The sequence below is a fragment of the Homarus americanus genome, unplaced genomic scaffold (assembly GCF_018991925.1).
Source record: "Homarus americanus isolate GMGI-L3 unplaced genomic scaffold, GMGI_Hamer_2.0 scaffold40108, whole genome shotgun sequence".
Classification (NCBI taxonomy): domain Eukaryota; kingdom Metazoa; phylum Arthropoda; class Malacostraca; order Decapoda; family Nephropidae; genus Homarus; species Homarus americanus.
Window position 1 is genome coordinate 269968 of NW_024729811.1, and position 22533 is coordinate 292500.

Consider the following 22533-nt stretch of genomic DNA (forward strand, 5'->3'; position numbering starts at 1 on the left):
CTACATGTTTTCAGCAAACATAAACATCACTGACGAACCAATACAAGTCATCGAGAGGGAACAGATAAGTTCATCACAAAAAAACAACTTGATGAGATAGACTGCGGTGGATGTGTGGCTTGAGAACTGGTGGCGGTAACAGTGTGGTTGGCTAGTCGGGAGAAAAAGTACTGTACTCGGAAATGTATCCAGATATACAGACTAATTAAGGGGCACAACAGGAAGCCTTCATAATCAGACTCAATATTCTTTTTCTAAACTAAGATCGTATTTTCTCTCTTTTTCACTCCACACTATTTGAACGGGAGGGCAAATGATCCGAAGCTTCCCGGATCACTTCAGCGGTGTCCCTTCACCTGATAAGAGCGTGAGCAAAAGACTTGATGGCAGGTCCTGACGCTAACCAGGCGCTAATGGCCACGCCTCGCCGCCACGCCTCGTTGCCACCACAAGAAACGGTCTCCTGATGCTCGATCGCTGAAGCCTCCGCAACGTGAGATTAGACAAGGCGTCTGGCGCTCCAATGCCAGCGTTTTTCTGGGCCGCTGTAGTGTCGTGTGATAGGGGTAAGTTGCGGTCGAGTGAAGTGGTGTCTGGAGCGGTTCAAATCTGATATGAAATTCATGGCGGTGTCTTAAATAAGTCTTGGGTTGATGGCTCGGAGACGGTGATGAGTCCCAGGGGATATACACGGACAGCTCTACTGCGTCCCACTACTACACTGACACTACACTGTGCAGACCCGGTGCTGGGTGGCTGCCGCAGGGGTGGTGTTAAGTGGTTGCTGTGGTGTAGTAGTGGTATGGTGGTGGTAGATGGCTGTTACAGAACTTACAGGGATGGTGTGAAGTTTTTGGTGTGGTAGGAGTAGTAGTGGTGGTGATGGTGGGTGTCTCTGTTGTAGGTGGATGAGGTGGTGGTGCATGATAATAGGGAGTACATGGATGAGTGGTAGGTGGAGGAGGACTGGGGGTAGTGTTGGATGGCAGATGAAGAGGTGGTATGTGTGTGTGGTGGTAGGGGTGTTGGAGTGTGGGTACTGGCTGGTGTTTTTGTGGAGGTGGTGTTGGGTAGCGGTGTTTGGGCGACTGGTTGTATTGCAGCTGATATATTTATGAGATGAAACACAAGTTAGGGTGGTGGGAGGGGAAAAAAGGTGGTATGAATCACGGGGATGGGATGGGTGAAGAGGAGGTAGAGGGAGGGATGGAACGTCTCTGAGAACACTAGGGTGGGTTACGACTCTCTTGTCACCCCCCACCCCTCCCTCTCCTCGACCGTGTGTGTTTATATTATTATTGTAACTTGGCTCCCGCGCTTTTTTCTTGTTATTGTTGATTTGGCAAAGTAGCGGCTGAATGGTCTCATCCGCTACACTGTTTTTACTCCCCGCGTGTGTTTATAAAGGCCCCCCCTCCCCGTAACTCGGTTTGTGCTCCTGTGTATGAGTGAATGTTTTTGATGGCGGACATGCTAAGCTTATCACGTCGGGTAAAATGACCAGCCTAATTAATTATGATGTTTATGTCTGTGGTGGATGTGTTGCAAAGGCTGGGTGACGAGGTACCAAAGACCTGGTATGCTTAATGGCTCATAAAGATGTCGTATAAAAAAAAACAGAAAAAAAAAACAGCGGCTATGTACCAGGCCCATAGTCAGGCTAGATGATATGTCTGTATGTATGACTGCTGGTGAAAAACGTCCTCAAAGAACTGTTGGTAAAAGAGGTGGACAGGTGACGGGTTGAGGGGGAAGGGGGAATGAGGAGGGAGTAGTGAAGGGGAGGAGAATGAGGGGAGGGCGTGGTGAAGGGAAGGGGTAGCGAAGGTGGGGAGAATGGGGAGGGCGTGGTGAAGGAGGGAATGAGGAGGGCGTGGTGAAGGGAAGGGAATGAGGAGGGCGTGGTGAAGGGGGAAGAAGGGGAAATGGGGAGGGCGTGGTGAAGGGGAAGGGGGAATGAGGGAGGGCGTGGTGAAGGGAAATGGGAATGAGGGGGAAGGGGAATGAGGAGGGCGTGGTGAAGGGGGTAGTGAAGGGGAGGAGAATGGGGAGGGCGTGGGTGAAGAGAGGGGGAATGAGGTGGGCGGGGGAGGGTGGGGAAGGGGGAATGAGGGAGGGCGGGGGAAGGGGGAATGAGGGGGTGGGGGAGGAATAGATGTGCAGAGGGCGTGTCTAGTCATGAAGGAATCAAGAACGGCATTAAGGTGAGATGGGTGTGGTGACGACGCTGGTGATGGTAGTGCTACTAGTGGGGTTGATGATAGTGGTGATACTAGTGGTGTTGATGATAGTGGTGATACTAGTGGTGTTGATGATAGTGGTGATGCTAGTGGTGTTGATGATAGTGGTGATACTAGTGGTGTTGATGATGTGGTGATACTAGTGGTGTTGATGATAGTGGTGATACTAGTGGTGTTGATGACAGTGGTGATACTAGTGGTGTTGATGACAGTGGTGATACTAGTGGTGTTGATGATAGTGGTGATACTAGTGGTGTTGGTGATAGTGGTGATACTAGTGGTGTTGGTGATAGTGGTGATACTAGTGGTGTTGGTGATAGTGGTGATACTAGTGGTGTTGATGATAGTGGTGATACTAGTGGTGGTGTGAGGTTCTTAGAAAAGTGAGTACTGTGGTGGAGGATGGTGGTCATGGGTGGTCCTGGGTTAGTAAAAAGAACATATAGGAGTATGTGTGTGTGTGTGTGTGTGTAGTGCGTGGCATGGCGTGTGCTGCTTGATGGTGGTATAGTGAGAGAGTGAATTAGTGAGAAAGGCGTGGGCTTGTTAGCTAACCCACGCCTCCATTACTACACATTACAAGGCGGCTGTACATGAGAGGTGTGTGGGTGGGGGCGGCTGCTGTTAAATTTATACATCTGTTTTGATTTGAGAAGAACTTTGCCCTGTGATGTCATGACAGTTCTCTACTCTTCCGATCAATGAAACTTCACGTCATCTATTTTTCTACAGTAATTAATCGTTAAATCTTGTAAGTGGTTTATTTTTCTACAGTAATTAATCGTTAAATCTTGTAAGTGGTTTATTTTTCTACAGTAATTAATCGTTAAATCTTGTAAGTTGTTTATTTTAATTTCCGTCTTGTATATATATTTTTCCTTTGATAATTTGATTTGCCTTTAAAATATTTAGTAATTTATTCATTTTAATATAATATATCTCAGTATCTGCAGTGAATGATGAAAAATTATCCTATTATTCATTATATATTTAATTCATCTCAAAGTTTCTGAAATTGTCAATGGTGATAGTTATTGATTTCATGAGGTGAGGGTTATAGGGAAGGCTTTAACTGAGCAACACACCCACACGGCCTGCTTCTGTGACCTAACCCAACCTAACCTAACCCTGGCTGCTAAGTTTGTGTAGATCGTGTTGGTGTATAACTTATTCCGCTAAACTTGACTCTAAATGTTTCATGGGTCGTGCTGGGAGCCTCAAGTTGCCTTCTCCTCGTCACCTGACCAATGTGGCTGCCAACCCGAGGATTCTTTTGACGACTTTTTCTTCCGGGATTGAGTGAAACTTTGGTGCTTGAAGGTGGCGAAGGAGGGAGGGATGGAGGTAGGAAGATAAAGGGGGTAACTGAGGGAGAGGAGGGAAGAAGGGGCTGATGGAAGGAGGAACGTAGGGAGGGAGGGAAGGAACTGGGGCTGGGACGAAAAAAGATGAGAGAGAGATATTTAACTAAAAAATCACCAGATTATTATTATTATTATTATTATTATTATTATTATTATTATTATTATTATTTTGCGGACGAGGATAAAAGTGTTGGTGTATTTTCCCCAAGGCTCCTGCACCTACTGTACATGTGCGTAATTGAACTGTGTACATGCTTTTGCGAGAGTGGGTGTGGGCGTGTGTGTGTATGCGGGGGAGCTTGTGTGTGAGGGCGTGTTTGAAGGCGTGGGGGGCGTGGTCGTCGTGTTTTCCATTTTTCCGGGTAATTTCCGGTCGTTCTTGTATCTCCGCCATCACCATCAGTAATTTCTCTTCCCCCTTGACTGTTATATACGTGTGTTGGCTTATCTCCGGTATCTCCCAATAGCTTAATTGTTTTTCTCCGTTCGCCCGTGTGTGTGTGTGTGTGTGTATGTGGGGCGTCCGTGATTGCTGTTGGTGTAGGTAGCGTCCGTAAAGTGTGGGTTGGCATAGGTATTTAGCCAAGGGCGATCCAGTATCCGTCCGAAATGTCCTTGACCTGCCATGGTGAATGTAGCTAGCAGTCGGGTCTACCTTCCTGAGTGTCCATGTCTACCGTCCGTGTTTGCCTCCCGTAGTGTCCGTGTCTACCGTCCGTGTTTGCCTCCCTTAGTGTCCGTGTCTACCGTCCGTGGTTGCCTCCCGTAGTGTCCCTGGTTACAATCCGTGTCTGCCTCCCGTAGTGTCCGTGTCTACCGTCCGTGTTTGCTCCCGTAGTGTGTCTATGTCACCGTCCGTGGTTGCCTCCCGTAGTGTCCGTGTCTACCGTCCGTGTTTGCCTCCCTTAGTGTCCGTGTCTACCGTCCGTGGTTGCCTCCCGTAGTGTCCGTGTCTACCGTCCGTGTTTGCCTCCCGTAGTGTCCATGTCTACCGTCCGTGTTTGCCTCCCGTAGTGTCCATGTCTACCGTCCGTGTTTGCCTCCCGTAGTGTCCATGTCTACCGTCCGTGTTTGCCACCCGTAGTGTCCGTGGCTGCCGTCCTTGCGCGGCTGTAGGCCTGAGACTTGGGACGTGACAGAGGCGGGCTGGCGGGGATAACGCTGGAGGTGTTAGCTGCCACCAGACAGGTTTTTCCGACATTAAAACGCGATTTATTTCTTCAGTCAACGTGAGTCGCTCTAAATAGATACAACAGCAGTGGCTCTCTGACTTAAACCTGAGCATTCCAGTGTTTCATAAATCTGACGCCAGAGTTTCATAAATCTGACTCAGCTAAAAACACAGTGGAAGATTTCAATGTTTATAAATATCATTATCACGAGTCTCATTAATCTGACATGAGACCTAATATGAGCTTTTCAATGTTTCATAAATCTGACTTAAATAAACAATTGGATGATATCACGAGTTTTATAAATCTGACGTGAAATCTGTCGTCCATTTGGTGTTACAGTGACGCCATATGTGTTACAGTCACGTGGATACTGTATGATAGCTGTGTCGTTTGTGTGTAGCTGAGGTTGTTTGTGTGTGAGGCTGTGTAGGTGTAGCCCTGTTGTTTGTTTGTGTGTGTGAGGCTGTGTATGTGTAGCTGTGTTGTGTGTGAGGCTGTGTAGGTGTAGCTGTGTTGTGTGTGAGGCTGTGTAGGTGTGTGTCATATATATATATACAGGTGTTATCTAACTTATGAAGGTATATTGGTAACGTAATTAACAGGTGTTTCATATGTATGTAATTGAAGGAATAAAATGGTATAAAGTATCTGGAAAATATTGATAAATTAAATGAATTAGTTTACAGGTGTCTCGTAGGTTGGTATTTGTGGCTAAAGTATAGATTAATTAGGGTGGTTCGGGATAGAATTAGGATGGTTAGGTTAGGTTACAGGTTGGTTATCACATACTGTAGGGTGGTTAGATTAACAGTAGGGTAGTTAGGATGGTTAGGTTAGTATTAGGATGGTTAATATTAAGGTGAAGTAAGCTGGGGAACTTGATCATTACCTCGTGTTGTTATAGACTAGCTGTTGGAGGGGACCACCAGCTGAAAGTCTCCTATAGGGGCTCTGACCTCCCCGAATTGGTCTTTAACTCTGTTTATTAGCGACGTGGACCATTTCGGCGTTTATTGTTTTATGGTGCTCTTCCGCTCTACGTGAGTAGCTGTGATCTTATCTGCTCAGCTGTGCCAAACTTCCGGTGCCAGTCCTGCCCATATGGTGCCTTGGGAACCCTCATGTGGTCCCCGAGGATGTTGTGGGCCCCTGGTGTGGTGAGGGCTCGTTGTATGGTGAGTAGTGTGGTGAGGCTTGTGGCGTGGTTAGATCTCCGGTGTGGTGGTGAGGGCTATTGATGTGATGAGGGTGAGAGCTCCCGGTGTGGTAAGGGTTCACTTTAGGTCTTAGCGAGTCATATTCGGGGGAGGTTAGGTTAGGTTAGGCTCTTGGAGGTTCCCCTAAGCTGGATACAATCGTCTGGCGGAGGTTGAATTAAAATTCGTAAGTAAGACAATCGGTAGGAAAGGGTTAAAGACGTCTCTCCTCAGTCCTTCCGTCCACTTATCCGTCCGTCCGTCCCCTTACCCGTCCGTCCGTCCCCACCCGTCCGCCTGCCCCTTACCTGCCCGTCCGCCCCCCCCCGGCCCGTCCGCCCCTTACCTGCCCGTCGGCACCACCACCCTTACCTGCCCATCCTTCCCCCACCTGCCCGTATGCCCCCCTTACCTGCCCGTCCGCCCCCTTACCTGCCCGTCCGCTCCCCCTTACCTGCCTGTCCGCCCATCCGCCCGTTCACCCACTCATCCCTGTAAGGAGGAACGTCGTGACTAGTCTCACCAGGGGCTGTAAACCTTTAACTCTTGACAAACCTCAAAGAATTTATTATGACGATGGAAAACGTTTGTCTGTTATTTTAATGTAGTTTGTCCTTCGTGAGGGAAATACTAGTGGAAATGACACGTGTCGTGGAGGTGAGACACATGATACATACGAGGGAAATACTAGTGGAGATGACATGTATCCTGGAGATGAGAGACACATAATACATATCATTGTCGTGGCTACTCGGTACAGTGTTAAGAAAGTACCACGATCGATGGATTGTTTTTCTAATGAATGAGGAAGGGAAAATAAGGAAGTATTTTGGAACAGAAGAAGTAGATAGGAATGAGAAGAAAGAGGAAGGAAGACTAATAAGACGAGATGAAGAGGGAAGTGAAAGAGGGAATGAAAGGGGTGGGGGTGGTAGCAGGAGGTAGGTGGGGAGGCTTCACATGGACGAGAGCCCGGCTGTCATACACAAGAGGTTGAAACATGGTTACAGGAGGACTAATGCCCCCAGCAGGCTCAATATCCTGACAAAATAACATATAGCAGGCATCAATCTGTAATAGCTACCATTTGATCCCCCCTTCTCCCTGCCCTTTCCCCCTACGCCGCCGAAGAGACGAACTGCCACGGTTAAAACTCTGTCGGGAGGCCGTCTGTATTATTGTTCCGGGGAGGGAGGGAGGGTTGGGGAGGGGGGTTAGGAGGGGGGTGGGATGACGGGAGCCAAAAGTTTTCTGCACCGATGATGCCGAGGGTGGGATTAAGATGAACGAAATGAGGGAAGTTGGGGGGTGGACTGGGATTGTGGAGGAAGAGGTAGGGAAGAGGAGGTAGTAGTTGTGGTATGGAGGAGGAGGAGGAGGAGCAGGAGGAAGCAACTAAGGATGAAGAGGTGTAGAAGGAAAAAAAACGAGGAATGGATATTTAAGGTAAAACACGAGATTAGTCAAATAAGTAAATCCAATAAATTAATGACCAATCTCACCTGTAACTTGGATTTTGGCTTCTCCACCGTAATGAGAGAGAGAGAGAGAGAGAGAGGAGGAGGGCTAGGTGATTGGGGGGGGTAGGACCCACGGGAGCCCTGAATCGGCAACAGATTAATGAATTGTCAAGATCTGGACCACGACATGGATGGTGAGGCCCACGAGAGACGCTGCCTTCCAATCTGGCCGCCGGGAGATTATTTCGTCTACTTCGTCATCCTCTCCTTTATTCTTGTTTTTATTGGTCTTTCTCTCTTCCATCTTCGCTTCTTCTTATTCTTTTCTTCCATTCTTTGATTTTCTTTGTTTTCTTTCATTACACTTTTTTTTTTACTTATTCATCTCTCTCAGTTTTTTTCGAGTTTTTGTTTTTGTTTTTCATTTCTTCTCGTTTTCCTTATTTTCTCAGTTCTATCGTTCAATTCAAGCGTTTCTATTTAAGTTTTCTTGTTCTTACCTCCCAGTTTACTCTCTCTCTCTCTCTCTCTCAACTAAGACGGAAGGAGGAGAAGAGAGGACAACCATTTTACTTCTTTTCTTCTTCCGATCAAGTGATGGAAGGGGGAAGGAGGGGAGGAGGGATGGAAGGGGGAAGGAGGGGCAGTGAACAGAGGGAGGTGGAGGGAGGGTGGAGCTATGAAAAAAAAATCAGTACTTTTTTCATTTGAAGGGGAGAATTTGGGAGGGGAGGGGAGATAGAGAGAGAGAGAGAGAGAGAGAGAGAGCATGAAGTGTGGTTCTCTCCGTTCCGACGTTTCCATTTTCCAGGTGATAAGTGTTTCTCCCAGGTTAATTCATTCTCTTCCCCCCCCCCTCACTCTCTACGTCTCTCTCTTCCCTTCCTTCTTACATCTCTCCATTTTCCTCTCTTTCCCCTCTCTCCCTTTCCTCTCATCTTCTAGTGTCCACTCTCACCCTCTTTTCCTCCCCTCCCCCTTTACTCTCTACGTCTCTCTTCTCTTTCCAACTCATCCATACTTCTCTCCATTTCCCTCTCACCCCTCTCTTCCTTCCCTCTCATCATCCCCTTCCACCTCTCCCCCCTCGTCTCTCCACTCTCCTGCTTCTCTGCTTTAATATTTTTCCCTTCTTTTTCCCGTCCATTATCTTCCCTCCTGCTATTATTTCCTCCTTTCATCCTCTTCAGCCTTCCCCTTCATCTTCCTAATGTCTTCCCTCCTGCTAACTGGCCTACTCGTCACTTTCCTTTTCCTTTCTCTTCCTTCCCTTTTTCTCCCTTCCCTCTTCCTTTCCTTACCCTCCTCTTCCCTTCCCTCCATTCCTGTTTTATCCTCGTTTATATTCCTATCATAACTTCTTTCTCCCCCTACTTCTTCTTCTCCTCCATTTCTTTCACCCAACTATCGCTTTTTCCCTTTTACGTGTTTCAATCCTTTATTTTTCTTTTCCTTTCCTGTGTCCTGTTCCTGACCCGCGTTGACCTCTGCTTGGGGTTGGAGGGGAGTTGGTTGACCTGACTCGGCCAGTCTTACTTTGTTTGGCCACAGACCACACCTGCCCTCCCTCCCTCCCCCTCCCTCCCCCCTACCACCACCACCTCCTCCACACCAATGCCCTCTAATTAGATGCCACAGCAATACTGTAACGGAGCATGACAATCCAACTTACTGTGCTGGGCTACTGCATGGCTGATGAAGACATACATATATATATACACATACATACAGTATACACACACACAGACACAGATGTATACTCTCACTTTCTTTCTCTCTTCTGCTTCTCTTGCTCTCTTTCTCCCCCTGAGCAGTTACAATGCTGCTTACAAACACACACACACACACACACACACACACACATGCATACATACATATACAGAGCGTCCCTCTCTTCTCCCCGTCTACTCCGGCGGCCACAAGTACCACCACCTCCGGGCTTGACAAGCACTTACAACGTGTTCACGGCAGATCCAATCGTGTTGCCTCCCTAGGTACAGTACCTCCGCACCGCTTCTCGCCTTTCCTCCCTCCTCCCTCATCCCTTCTGTTTCCCTTGCTTCATTCCTCCTCACTCCTGATGTCTTTGCCTCCTTCCTCTTCCTCCTGTCCTTGCTTCATTCCTTCTCCCCTGTCCCTTCTCCTCTTCTCCTTCCCTGCTTCTTTCCTCCTTCTCCTGGCCTCGTTTCATCCCTCCCCTTTCCTTCTCTCCTCCCCTTATCCTTACTCCAACCCTTCTTCCTTATCCATCCTTGCTTTACCCTTATCTCCCACTCTATTTACATCTTTCCTTTATTCTTACTTCCTTCCCCTCTTCTTGCTTCCTTCCTGTCGCTTACCCAGCATTGCATTACAACCATTTCTCCCTTCCTGTTCCGTCTTCTCCCTGTATAACTGCGTCTTCTCTCCCTGTCTCTCACCCACTCCTTTCTTTTTCCTTCGTCCTGTCCCTCCTTCACACCCTCTTCTTCCCTCTCTCTACCTCCCGCTGCATGTACAGTATCCTCACCCTCTTCACTACTCTTGCTCCCCTCCACCACAACTCACCACCACCGCCACTCACCACCACCACAACTCAACACCACCGCCACTCACCACCACTCATCACCACCACCACTACTGTTCCCCTTCCCAACGTCTATCCGCGTCACGGCGTTTGTGAGGTGCGGGTGTTGGCTTATTTGGTCATGGGCGAATGGCTGCTATGCTGTCAGACTTGTGGTGTTGTAGTAGTAGTAGTAGTCTCAGTGTGTGGCTGTCAGGACTATAGCGGCGCGTCTGTCATCATCGACTCGTGGCGTACTAAGTGTTGTTTGGCTTTGATGTCGTGGTGGTAGTGGTGATGATGATGGTAGTGATGGTGGTAATGGTGGTAGTGGGGATGATGATGGTAGTGGTAGTGATGGTGGTGATAGTGGTGATGGTGGCGTCGTCAACAAAGGAGCCGCTGCGTCTTGATCTTCACCTCCTTCAGTTGCCCCTCTTGCCTGGCTTACCGACGGGGGGGGTGACACTTTGTTCAACAGACTGTGTTTGTGTTTGGTTTTAGTTGTGACTCTCCCTATTGCCGTTGTCCTGTTGCTACCGCGTATTCAGGGGGATCTATTGATTTCCACCTGTCTGTCTGTCTGTTCGTTAATCCACACGTATTTCCGTCCCATTAAAGTTTGTTAGGAGGATTATGCAAAACAGTGACCAGCCTAGATCAGTGGAATTTTGTTAAGGCTTATTTTAATTAAATTTCCTTAACTAGATAATATTTTCAAGTTGTATGTGTGATTATTTAGTGTGTGTGTGTGTGTGTGTGTGTGTGTGTGTGTGATTTATTAAGTCCTTGTCATGGCCAGGTTTTTGATGCCCAGACATGATACCTAGTTCTGTTGACGGTCATACATACTGTTAATAGACGGGGTAGACTGACATATAGATAGACAGACACACAGACAGGCGAGGTAGTTCGGGGTCATCTTCCACCGACCTCACTTCCCTCCCTCACTGACCTGACCTCAGCGTCCTGTTACCTGCTGCCCGTTTGACCTCCTCTGTCCCCCCTTCCCCTCCCAGAACTGTACCCCATGACGTTAACTGCCCTCCCTTCATTCCTTCCTTCACTACTGTTCCTTCTTCTCTATCTCTCTTCCTTCTATCTTCAGAACGTCCATTCTCTCTCTATCTCTCTCTCCTCGCTTCATTCCATCACCGTTGTTGTTCCATTCTTCTTTCTCCCCCCATCCCATTCTTTCTTCCTGTCTCCGTTTCATCTCCTCTCTATCTCTCTCCCCTCGCTTCTTTCCATCACCATTGTTCTTCCCATCTCCTTTCCCTCCCTCTCCGTTAATTCTCTTTCCTCTCTCAGTTTCGCACTTTTGCAAAAAAATTTCTTTCTCTTTCTCTCTTTTAATCTTTATTTGCCTTCACCTCCTGAATCATCATACTTTTCACCCTCCCCACTCTCTCTTTCTCTCCTCCTCATCCACACTTATCACAAAACCTTCTTCCTCTTTCCTCTTTTATCGTACTCTTCCCCTACCCCTCTTCCTCTACACTTCTTCCTCTACCCCTCTTCCTCTGTCCATATCTTATCTTCCTCCCCTTCACCCCCTTCCTCCCCTCTCTCCTAAATCTTCTTCTTCCTCCCTTATTTGTCTCACGCTATCCATAATGCTCACATCCCCACCTTTCCTACCTCCCTCCAACCTCTCCCACCCTACCTTCTCCCTCACCTCCTCCACCTTCCCCCCACCCATCCCCCACCCTCACCTCCCTCCACCTTCCCCCATCCATCCTCCCCACCTCTCCTATCCCATCTCCTCCCCACCCCCATCCCACTTCCTCCCTCCAACCTCCCCCACCCCACCACCTTCCTCCAACCTCCCCATCTTTCTCCCTCATTAGCCCAGCCCACAGACCCCGGTGTTGACCTCCTCCTGACCCCGTGTAGTTACAAATTGTTAACCGGAAGTCAGGTACCGCCATCTTGTATGTTACTACTGGAGCTTCACTGTGTGTGTGTGTGTGTGTGTGTGTGTGTGTGTTGCGTTGTGTTATTTCTCAGTAACTTGTATTTCTCACTCAATCATTTAACTTGTGTCTTGAACTTTTCTCAAACTATGTTGGCGAACTTGACTTGGGTAATCTCTCCGGACTGAACTTTTGTTTGTATTTTATTTTTTGATCTTTTTAGTAAGTTCTTGGGACCTTTATTTAGTCAAGTTTTATCTGAACTTTGAAACTTCTTCTTTGAGTGAACTTTTCATGTTGGATTTGTAATTGGTAATATATCTGGACTGAATTTATTTTGATATCTATTCTTGAACTTGACTGTAAGACTTGACTGAACTTTTCTTTGGATCTTTGCCCTTCAACATGTAAGTAGTAAGCTGTCTTAGGTTAATATATATATTTTTTTTTGTGGGTATGTAATATTTTCTTTGGGTGGGGTGTTCTCGTGTGCTGGTCTTGTTAACTTGGCTTGTGTGTTGCTGCCATGAGCCTCTCCACCGCCGCCACACACGCCAGATGGCCACAACGTGTTCACTAACTGCTCACTTAAACCTTCCCAAAGATAACCACACGCCCTTTCCCGGCTCTCTTATCCTAGGGCGCCCCCTCTCTTTCTCTCTTGACTCTAGGCCACACATCTTCCCACCAGGCAACCACCCACTCTCTTAGGCTGCCGAACAACCACCTACACTTTCCCCAGGCTGCCCACCCACCATCACCCATTCTCTCAGGCCGCCCACCCAACTACCCACTCTCTCAGGATGTTTATCCATTTCCCCAGGCCACCCACTGCCTTCTAGACACACCCATCCCGCCCACCATCCACACTCCTGCTCGACCTGGCCATCTCCTGCTCACTACAACATACACGCTACCATACATCGTCAATACCTCCCTCCATCCTCCTCTTCATTAGGCTGTCTACCCTAACGCACGCCACTCACCGTTACCTGAAAAAGCTTCTTACCGCTCATTCTGGCCGCCCATCGCTGTCTTCTCCCCACCCACGTTCCTGTACATCCACCAAAGGCCTCTCACTCTCCACCTTCTTGAAGACATCCACAAAGGTTTCTCACTATCCACCTTCCCGTAGCCTCTCTGAACACCCACCACCCACCCACCCATCACAGGCCTCACCAGACGCATCCCGGGTGTGTTCATAATGTAATTGGCGCCCCCGATGACTGGGAAAAAGGCCGCCAGAGGGAGCCATAAAGCTCGTGACGAAGGCGTAAAAGTGCCGCCTCTTGTGGTGGCGGTGATGGATGCTCTCACCAGCCACATTAAGGCACACCTTTTTATAATCCAGGCCAGGAGAGCGCCGCGCCATCTTAAGTGGGACGACGTTGGTGTGGGAGATGGGAATAGGTGAAAAAAAGGTGGGGGTTTGAAGGAATGAGGAGGAGGATGGGGAAGGAATGAAGCTTGAGGATGATTGGGAGGCGCAAGTGGGATGACGATGGGAAGGAGGATGGGGATGCTGTAGACGAAGTAAGGGTTGAAGAAAACTGGGGTCTTGATGGAATAGGTAGAGGGAAGTTAATGGTGATGGTGGTGGTGATGGAGACAAGCTGAAGAATAGGTGAGAGTCGGAAATGGGACATCGATAGTAAATAGGTGGAATAGGGAAAACAGCTTAAGTTTTGAGAGAGTAGATAAGGGAGATAATGGTGGGTGTGTAAAAGAACGAGAGACCTCATGGAAGAAAATGTGAGGGACCTGAAAGAGCGTGTGAGGGACCTGGAAGAGCGTGTGAGAGACCTGGAAGAGCGTGTGAGGGACCTGGAAGAGCGTGAGAGACGTGGAAGATCGTGAGGGACCTGGAAGAGAGTTGGAGTGTGAGGAGAAGTGTGGATGAGGAGAGAGTTTGCTATGGTGTATTGTAGAGGACGAGGAGGAGGAAGCACCACAGACTCCCAGGACCTGTGATTATGGCCCTGAAACACAGCTCCCTAGACGGTGACTGAGACGACGCGGCAGCAGGAGAGAGAGAGAGAGAGAGAGAGAGAGAGAGAGAGAGAGAGAGAGAGAGAAGGGAGGGAGAGACTAAGAAAGTGGATATTCATTGTTATGTCTCAGGCTTTCATATTATTCTTTTTTAGTTCTAATTTAGGGAAAACGGGAACACTTCATGGTGTGGACTTGAGTGTTATATACAAGTTTCCCCTGGAGTGGTAAGAGACTCGACCAACCTGAGTTAGTTATAAGACGGTGTGGGGGAAAGAATGTTGCAGATAATCTTCCCTTGACGGCTGGCCTCAAGATAATGTGAGGATGTTTTTGTGAGGAGACTAATATGTTTACAGGCAGAAAGGTAAATATGAGCTCAAGTGACAGGTGTCAGGTTGGTGGAGAACACTGGATGGTGAAGCAGCTCCTCGGGGGGATGGGGTCCTCTCTCCTCTCCTTAATGTGGTAGAGGTTATGCTGGTGGTGTCTTGTTGAGTATGTGGCAAGTACAGTACGTCAATGTTGATGATGTCTTCACTCACTCACTCACTAAACTGTTAGTGTGTGTGTGTGTACACACACACAGAGTCATGTGTGTGTGTGTGTGTGTGTGTGTGTGTGCAGTGCCTCTGAGGGGAGTTTGTGAGAAGCAGGTTGATCCTCGTGGGAAATTAATGGTGTAATCTCTTAGTTCTTCAGAAAAATTATGTGGTCATGGTGGCCGGAAGCTGGAGATGGGAGTGCTAGAGTGGACACTAATGGGGATGGGATGGACACCGTGGGAGATGGGATGGACACCGTGGGAGATGGGATGGACATCGTGGGAGATGGGATGGACATCGTGGAGAGGATGGACACCGTGGAAGGGAGCCAACACCAGGGAGGTGGAGGAGAGATGGGGAAAATGGGGAGAAATATAGGAACAGGAGACTGAGGAGGGATGATGTGGTGGTGGTGGGTGGAGGAGGAGGAGGGCCAACCTGGAGGAGGAGGAAGGGAGGAGGAGGAGGGCCAACCACGGAGGAGGAGGAGGAGATGTGTGTTGTTGGTGTTGTTGATGGATGGGGACAGATTATGGGGAGGCTGTCACAGGAACTCTCAGCCCAGGAAATGGCCGGAAGTAAATGGGGGGGGGGTAGGAAAAGGGAAAAAAGAGAGGAAGGAGGTGAAAATATTCGTACGTTAGTAGAGAGAGAGTTAGTGGCTGGGGTGAAGTTGCTTATTGGCTATTCCGTTAGAGGGGAGGAATGGTGTGTGTGTGTGTGTGTGTGTCAGGGAGGGTGTGATGTTGGGTGTGTGTGTGTGTGTGTGTGTGTGGCAGAAAATAGGGACAGATTATTGTGTATTATGTGTGTGTGTGTGCAGAGGACGTGCTAGAGAGGGGGGGGACTTGGGGAGGCAAACATAAAGGTTTGCAACTAGGAAAAATGGGGGGGAGTGGTATGGGGTGTCATGGGCCAGGAGGAGCAGGGGTGGGGAGCAATAGTCAGGTCCACACCTGGGATAAAAAAAGTGCAATTTTTTTCCCAATATAAAGTGGGTAGTAAACAATGCAGGGGAAAAAAAAACAAGAGTCAGGTCCTCTCTGTCTACATCTGTGTGTGTGTACAAAGTTCCCATGATGACAGTCTCATTGTTTTCTGTGTTGCAGCATTTAGGAAAACAAGCGTCTGTGTCTGTCTTTCTTTTAATATCTCTTGGTACTAAAATCTGAAGCGGATTTCCTCTTACACAAATCCTTCGGCAGAAATCTGAACTAATTGTGTGTGTCTTAGCCGGAAGAGTGAAGGTTCTTGTGGGAGGGCGTGGTGGAGGGGGGGATGATGGAGTCGCCTTGCCGAAACCAACAGGATTTTGAGGAAGCAGAAGTGGGTAGATAATTGGGAAGAAGTGTTCATTGTGGCCGTCGGGGGCGTCGTAATGGTGGTTCCGGGGAGGGAGGATGGGGGATGGTTTTGGGGAGGGGATGAGGAGGTGGTGGAATGAGAAGGTGGAATGTTGAGAGGAAGGTGGAATGGGAAGAGGAAGGTGGAAGGGGAGGGGAGAGGGCTGGGGAGGGTAAGATGTAAGGGGAGGGGGAGAGGAAAGGGAGGGAAAGATTGGGGAAAGGGAGGGAAGGTGGGAGGGGAGGGGACGGTGGAATGGGGAGGGGAAGGTGGTGTTGGAGAAAGGAGGGGAAGTGGAGGTGGAGGGGGATAGTTATAGAGATGAAAGGGAAGGACTCCATGGGTAAAGAGGTGGGAGAATAGGGAAAGGAGGAGGACGAAGGAAGAAAGAGTATCGGAGAGGAGAAGAGAGACTAAGTGGTAGGATAGGATAAAGGAGAGACAAGAGGAGGAGAAGAAGAAGAAGAAGAAGAATGATTATATAGAATAGGAAAGAATGATGACAGAACGAGGGGGGAAATATAATGGGAGAGAGAAGTTGTATAAAGTGGAAGGAAAGAGGGAGGAGAAAGAGGAAGGGAGAAGAGGAAGAAGTAAGGAAGAAGGAAATGAAGACAGAGAGGTGTGGGTAGTATGTACACGAGGGTGAGGGGAATAAGAGGAGGATGTGCACTAGCGGAGAAAGAGTGAGAGGGGAGGGGGATAACTGGCAAGATTGATGGTAATGTGGTGAAGGAGGAGGAAGAGAGAAAGAAAGTAGATGGTAGGGAGGGTAGAGAAGAGAAGACCGTTGGAGGTAGAGGGAAGTGAAGGCAGGCTGATGGGAGTGAAGGCAAGCTAGTGGAAGTGAAGGCAGGCTGATGGGAGTGAAGGCAAGCTAGTGGAAGTGAAGGCAGGCTGATGGGAGTGAAGGCAGGCTGATGGAAGTGAAGGCAAGCTGGTGGAAGTGAAGGCAGGCTGGTGGACGTGAAGGCAGACTGGTGGACGTGAAGGTCAGGCTGGTGGAAGTGAAGGCAAGCTGGTGGGAAGTGAAGACAGGCTGATGGAGAGGTGAGGCAGGCTAGTGGAAGTGAAGGCAGGCTGATGGGAGTGAAGGCAGGCTGATGGAAGTGAAGGCAAGCTGGTGGAAGTGAAGGCAGGCTGGTGGACGTGAAGGCAGACTGGTGGACGTGAAGGTCAGGCTGGTGGAAGTGAAGGCAAGCTGGTGGGAAGTGAAGACAGGCTGATGGAAGTGAAGCCAGAGTGACAGACTAGGGGTGCGATCATTCACGTATTTACTGAGGGATAATATCTCTTTGGAGTCGTTTAATATTAAAGGTATGGGATTCAGTGTTGGAGGAGGGGGTGGTGGTGGTGGTGTGTTGGAGGAGTGAGGAAGTGAATCATGTTGGAGGATGAGTCTTGGATGAGGGAGGTAAATGAGCCTTAAGTGTCGGGCGTTGATGGTGTTGGGTGGGCGGGTTTTTAATGAGGGGATTTAGTGTCGCGTTGGCGTGAGAGGACTACACTTACGTCGGTATGTGGTGGGGAGGGGTGGGCGGGTGGGTGGGATGTAGGGGACTAGAACTGGGTGTAGTAGGTGGGGTGGGGTGGGGTATAGGCCTAGGGAATCAGAGCAAGGTGTGGGGTGGGTGGTTTGGATGGGGAACAGGGTGTGGGTGGGTAAGTGAGATGGGGGACTCAAGAGTGAGTGTGTTGGGGTGGAAGAGACTAAGGATGGGAGAGGGGAGGTGAGGGGAGGGATGTGTGTGAGTAAGGGTAGGAGGAGGGGGAGAGAGGGATGTGTGCGAGTGAGGGGAGGAGAGAGGGAGGTATGTGAGTGAGGGGAGGAGGGGCGGGGATCGGGATTGTCTCGCTGTGGGTGGCATGGTGGACGTGTTTCCCCTCACTAATTGGCCGCCCCGGTCTGAGGAATGATAGTGACAAGGAGAGGGCTGGAGCGTGTGTGTGTGTGTGTGCTTCTAGTTCTGCTGGTGGTGGTAGTTATGGTTCTGGTGATGGTGGTTCTTCCGCTGCGCTGTGAGTGTTTCTGCTAAGTCTGATATTGCTGGTTCTTCTGTTTATATGGGTGGTTCGTCTGCTTCTGCTGCCTTAATCCTGTCACCAGTGCCCCTCCTACTGCTTCTGCCTTCTCCTACCCACTTTCTCCTTCCCCTCCTCACCTCCTCGCCAGCCTCAACACAACAGATTTTCACAACATTTATAACTACTGCGGTGAGGTGTTGTTTACTGGCACTGTCTTACTCCCTCGGCAAATACCTCACCTAAGAGGGAGGTGGGGAGAAGGGGGAGAAGAGGAGAGGGAACAAGGGAGTATTTAGGAGTAGATGGGAGAGAAGGAAGGTATGGGAAGATAAAGGGAGGGAGACAAGGTGGTGTTTGGGAGAAGAGGGAAAGAGGTACAAGGCTGGGTATTGGGGAGAAGCGGGGAGGGGGGGAACAAAGGGGATTATTGAGGAGAGAGTGTTTAGAGTAAGGAGACAAAGGGGGTATTGGCGGGGAGGGGTGGCAAGGATAAAAAGAGAGGGAGTGCCACGACAAGGCAAGAGATCGTAAAATGTATCATTCCAGTGGTGGCTGTTACTTTTACGAGTGCAACAAAATGTGGATCAGTGGCGTAGTAGCCCAGACTGAGGATGGACGAGGTCTGCCGGCATTAGTGCTCCAAGACTGCCTTAATGTCACCATTTACATACGGGCAGGATACAAAACAGTGGACGTGCCGGGCAATTAACTAGTTCGTGTACGAGTGACTGGCCCGGCGGGGTGGAAGGACTGCGTGTTTGGACTAGTCTTGGAATGGCATTGTATAGTCTTGTTATGCCGGGAATCGTCAGGAAAATAATCCTCCTCCGACCCACTAACAGGCGAGGGTTTTTTTTTTTATTATCTCCGCGATCATGTGGTGGGCATAAAGGCACTGGCGGGCAGTTTCCATCCATGATAGAAGCCATAAATACGTCTGGTGACTGGAGAGAGAGTGAGAGAGATATATACCCCCCTCTTCCATTTACTAGTGGCAGCGGCGGTGGGAGGGAGGTAGGGTGGGAGGGGTTTTGTGAAGGAGGCGGTGAAGGAGGGGAACCGGAGGTGTTAAGTCACTGGCAGACGCTCCTCCTCCCACCCTTGCTCCCTCCTGCCGCTGACACACACACACAGGGAAGCCTGGACGCCCACTGAAAGCCAGATAGAAAGATGGGAAAGTAATAGAGAATGGTAAGAGGAAGAATATGTTAGTATCCTGGAGTGGGTGAGTCGTACATTACGCCAAGAAATAAAACTCTTGCACAAAATGTGACGTGATCCATTTGTAGTAGTGGCTCAAGGTCGTTTAAATGATGACTGAGATGAAATTACAAGAAATGGCGGTGAGTGGAGGAAGAGGGGGAGTGATGGGATTGAGGGGGGGAGTGGTCAGGAACCTGTGAAATGTGTGCCACCTTCAGCGACCCCCACCACGCTGGACCCTTACCCCCCGCCCCTCCCGCACCTCTTATTCCCACATTCTCGCCTTCTTACCCCCAGCACATGTACGCAGTATTACATAGAAACATCTTCCAAACATTCTATCAATAAACACAAACACATGTCCCTAGATAATACAATTAAATTCTCGACATATGTTGTTATCGGGTATAAAAAAGAATATCACATACTTGCGTCTTCGAAAACCCACTTTAAATTCCCCTGCTGTTGTCATTGTTTGCCAGAAAATGTTTCACATTCTCAAACAGAATAATGTGCGGATGGGGAGGCGGGAAATGCATCAGTTCAACAGGAGATGTTATTGAGTGTGTTGTTAACGTGGCGTGAGTGACTGACTGGTTCTTCCCAAGACGGAGGGTTCGAATCCACTTTATGGAGGGTACTGGCGGCTGAAATTTAATATATTATTTCTTTTTGGAGAGACAGTTGTGGTCCTTAAATGGTGGTGGTTCAATTACCCTCTTGAGCACCCTGGGAGGTGAAGCACGAGGAGGAAAGGGGGATCGACTCGGAGTGTGTGTGTGTGAGTGTGTGTGTTGGTTTAAGGCCACAGCAACGAGACTCCCGTGGCGAGGCGAACATGAAAACTGAACAGGGTGGTGGACTTGAAGTGACAGCCAGGGTGAGGGGACGGGCGGACCCAGTGATGCTACAGCTGGCCTGAGTTGGGAAGGAAGGAAGGTGTCATATTCAAAGGTAAGTTTTGGGTAGGAGATGGAAGGGAAATATAGTTAAGTTTGAGATTCTAAATAGGGGAGGAAAGGACTGGAATGGGCAGTGGTGCTTTAAGGAATGGAGGAAGGTTAGCGTCATTATAGGGTAAGTTAGGGTAGGGTTAGGGTAGTCTAGGGAAAGATAGGGAAGGGTGTGGTTGACAAGTAGGGAAGGGTAGTGTAGGGTAGGAGCATGAGCCTCGGGGAAATAGGATTAATTAGGAAAGAGTAATAGTGAAAAATTTAAGTAAATTGATTGACTGAGTTATATCAATCAAAATAACATTAAGTTCTTTGGATAGAAACAATTGTAATGGGTAAAGAGAAATAACAGGTGACGAACTAAAGAAAATAGACGGCGAGGAATTAAAGAAAACTAGCGCCGGTGGGTGAGCACTGGGCGGCCACACAGCAGAGTGTGATGGACATTACACCTAATAACAGGTTGTTTTTGGGGTGGTCCAGGTAATGTTAGGGTGGTGGCCCCGGCTGACTGAAGGTGATGAATACTCAGTAAGGACCAGACGTAGCGTAAACTCCCCCTCCTCCCCTTAAAGAGCCTGATATTAGCGGTAAGTTAATGCATAAATTAGGCCCAGAAAAAAACCCGGTAGGCAGGTGTTGGCAGATGTAACACATGCTCGGGGACACCACAGTGGAAGGGAAACAAATCGTAGGTGAAAGGTGATGTGTTGTGAGTGTGTGGGGGCGGGGGGGGATGACAGACAAAGGGCAGAGGGCTTCCTGATGCCAAAACCTCTCTCCTTCCCTCCCCTCGACACCCGCCACCTGTGAGTGGGTCAGTAAGTTATACCCCTGGGAGGCGATGCTGCAGGGAAGAGGAGGAAGAACAGATTATGTGTATAAAGACTGGAGGAAGATTTAAAAAATAATAATTGGATGGAAGTAATGAGTGAGGAAAAAAATATCGAACGTGGAAGAGAGGCAATGGAAGAGAAAAGTGATGGACAGAAAGTAAACAAAAAATTAATGTGTGGTACGAGTGACAATGCATGGAGGAGGAAGAGGTGCAAGGAAGGGAGACAGAAGAGGACGAAAGTGGGAGAAAAAAGAGAAGAAGGGGCAAGGAAATGGAGGCAGAAGGGGACGAAAGTGTGAGAGAGAAGGAACAGGAGGAGAGGAGGTGGAGCGTGTAAGTGTCTCCAGCTGGTGTTCTCTCTCTCTCTCAGGCCCAGTGATAGAAATAATGTGTCCTCGGTAAAGATGGCGGCCTAGTGGTAGTCATGCAGAAAATAATGTTGACGCCTGGGTGTTGGGGCCCGCTGGTGTGATGACAGTTGACACCACACAAACTATTGAGGCGTTGGCTGATTCCTTAATGTTTATTTTTTAGGTTTGGGATCTGAGAAAACTTTAAATGTTTTTCATGTTTATTTTTTGGCTAAATAAGGTAAAATATTGACGATAATTTTCTTATTTTATTTCAGGTATTGATTTTTTTTAAGCCTCCACAAAACATAAAATACGTTCTTGGTCCTGAAAAACCTCAATGGCTTGGACGTCGCTTAACTTAATGAGACTTAAAATAATCGTAATCCCACTATAATGCCTGAAATGAGACCAAGAAATGAGATGAGAGAGAAAAGTTTAAGTAACAGCCTTTCTCGTGCCCTGTTACCTGCTTAATCAAGGTAGAGTGACACCGCTGACAACCTACACAGAGCAACAAAAGACTGGGGGATGGCGGGTGACGCTGGTGTTGGGTGGCCAGACTTAACACTTGGTGGGTGGGTTGCTCGCCTGGACTCGTGTATGGTCAACATTACACTCGCCAGGACACACCCCTGGTATGCTAACACCTGGCCCACACCTGCGCTGAAAATGTGCAAACATGGCCTTAATTGGCGTTCCTGATCACATTCCTCAGCCTCGCCAGTTCTAATTAGCGACGGAGGTGAGGACGGAGGAGGCGGCTGTGACACACGGAGGCGGCTGTTGACTCAGGGTAACACTGTAGCGAGGGAGTCAGGTCTCTTGGTCAGGTCCAGCCGAGACATGAGGAGCGTGTTGCAAAAATTGAATGTTGGGGAAAATAAATGATAAGGGGGACATCTGTATCGCGTGTCATGACGATAAATAATAATCAGTAGCTCGGTGTATTGTCATTTTCTCCAGCCATTGAATGAGGAGATCGTTGTTCAAAACTCACTCTTAGCGACACAATGGATCCAATATTTCTGTATTTTTTTTTGTTCGTTTTGTGTAGCCATTAAGTATATCATGGTGCCTCCCCTTCCCCCTCCAAAAAAAAAGAAAAAACAAAAAATAATAATGTTTGAACAAGAATTAAAAGAAAAAAAAAATAATGTTTGAACAAGAATTAAAAGACAAAAAAATAATAATGTTTGAACAAGAATTAAAAGACAGAAGAGTTATGTTTTATTAATGAGAAACTCGCTGTAGGAATCACTGATATTAAAGGTTCAAACGAGTACAGGAGTTGTTAGCTCTTTTAGATTTGTTTTCATGCCACGATTAATGTAGTTTACGAAGTGATTTAGTGACTTGTTTGACAGGGGGTGGTTGGTGTTAAGAACGG

General features: G+C 48.4%; 1 protein-coding gene across 8 annotated transcripts in view; it reads left to right on the forward strand.

Moving 5' to 3' along the window:
- LOC121866828 (plexin-B-like) overlaps positions 1–22533 on the forward strand; it is a 441813-nt gene that overhangs the window by 97891 nt on the left and 321389 nt on the right. The gene's annotated exons all lie outside the window — the stretch shown is intronic.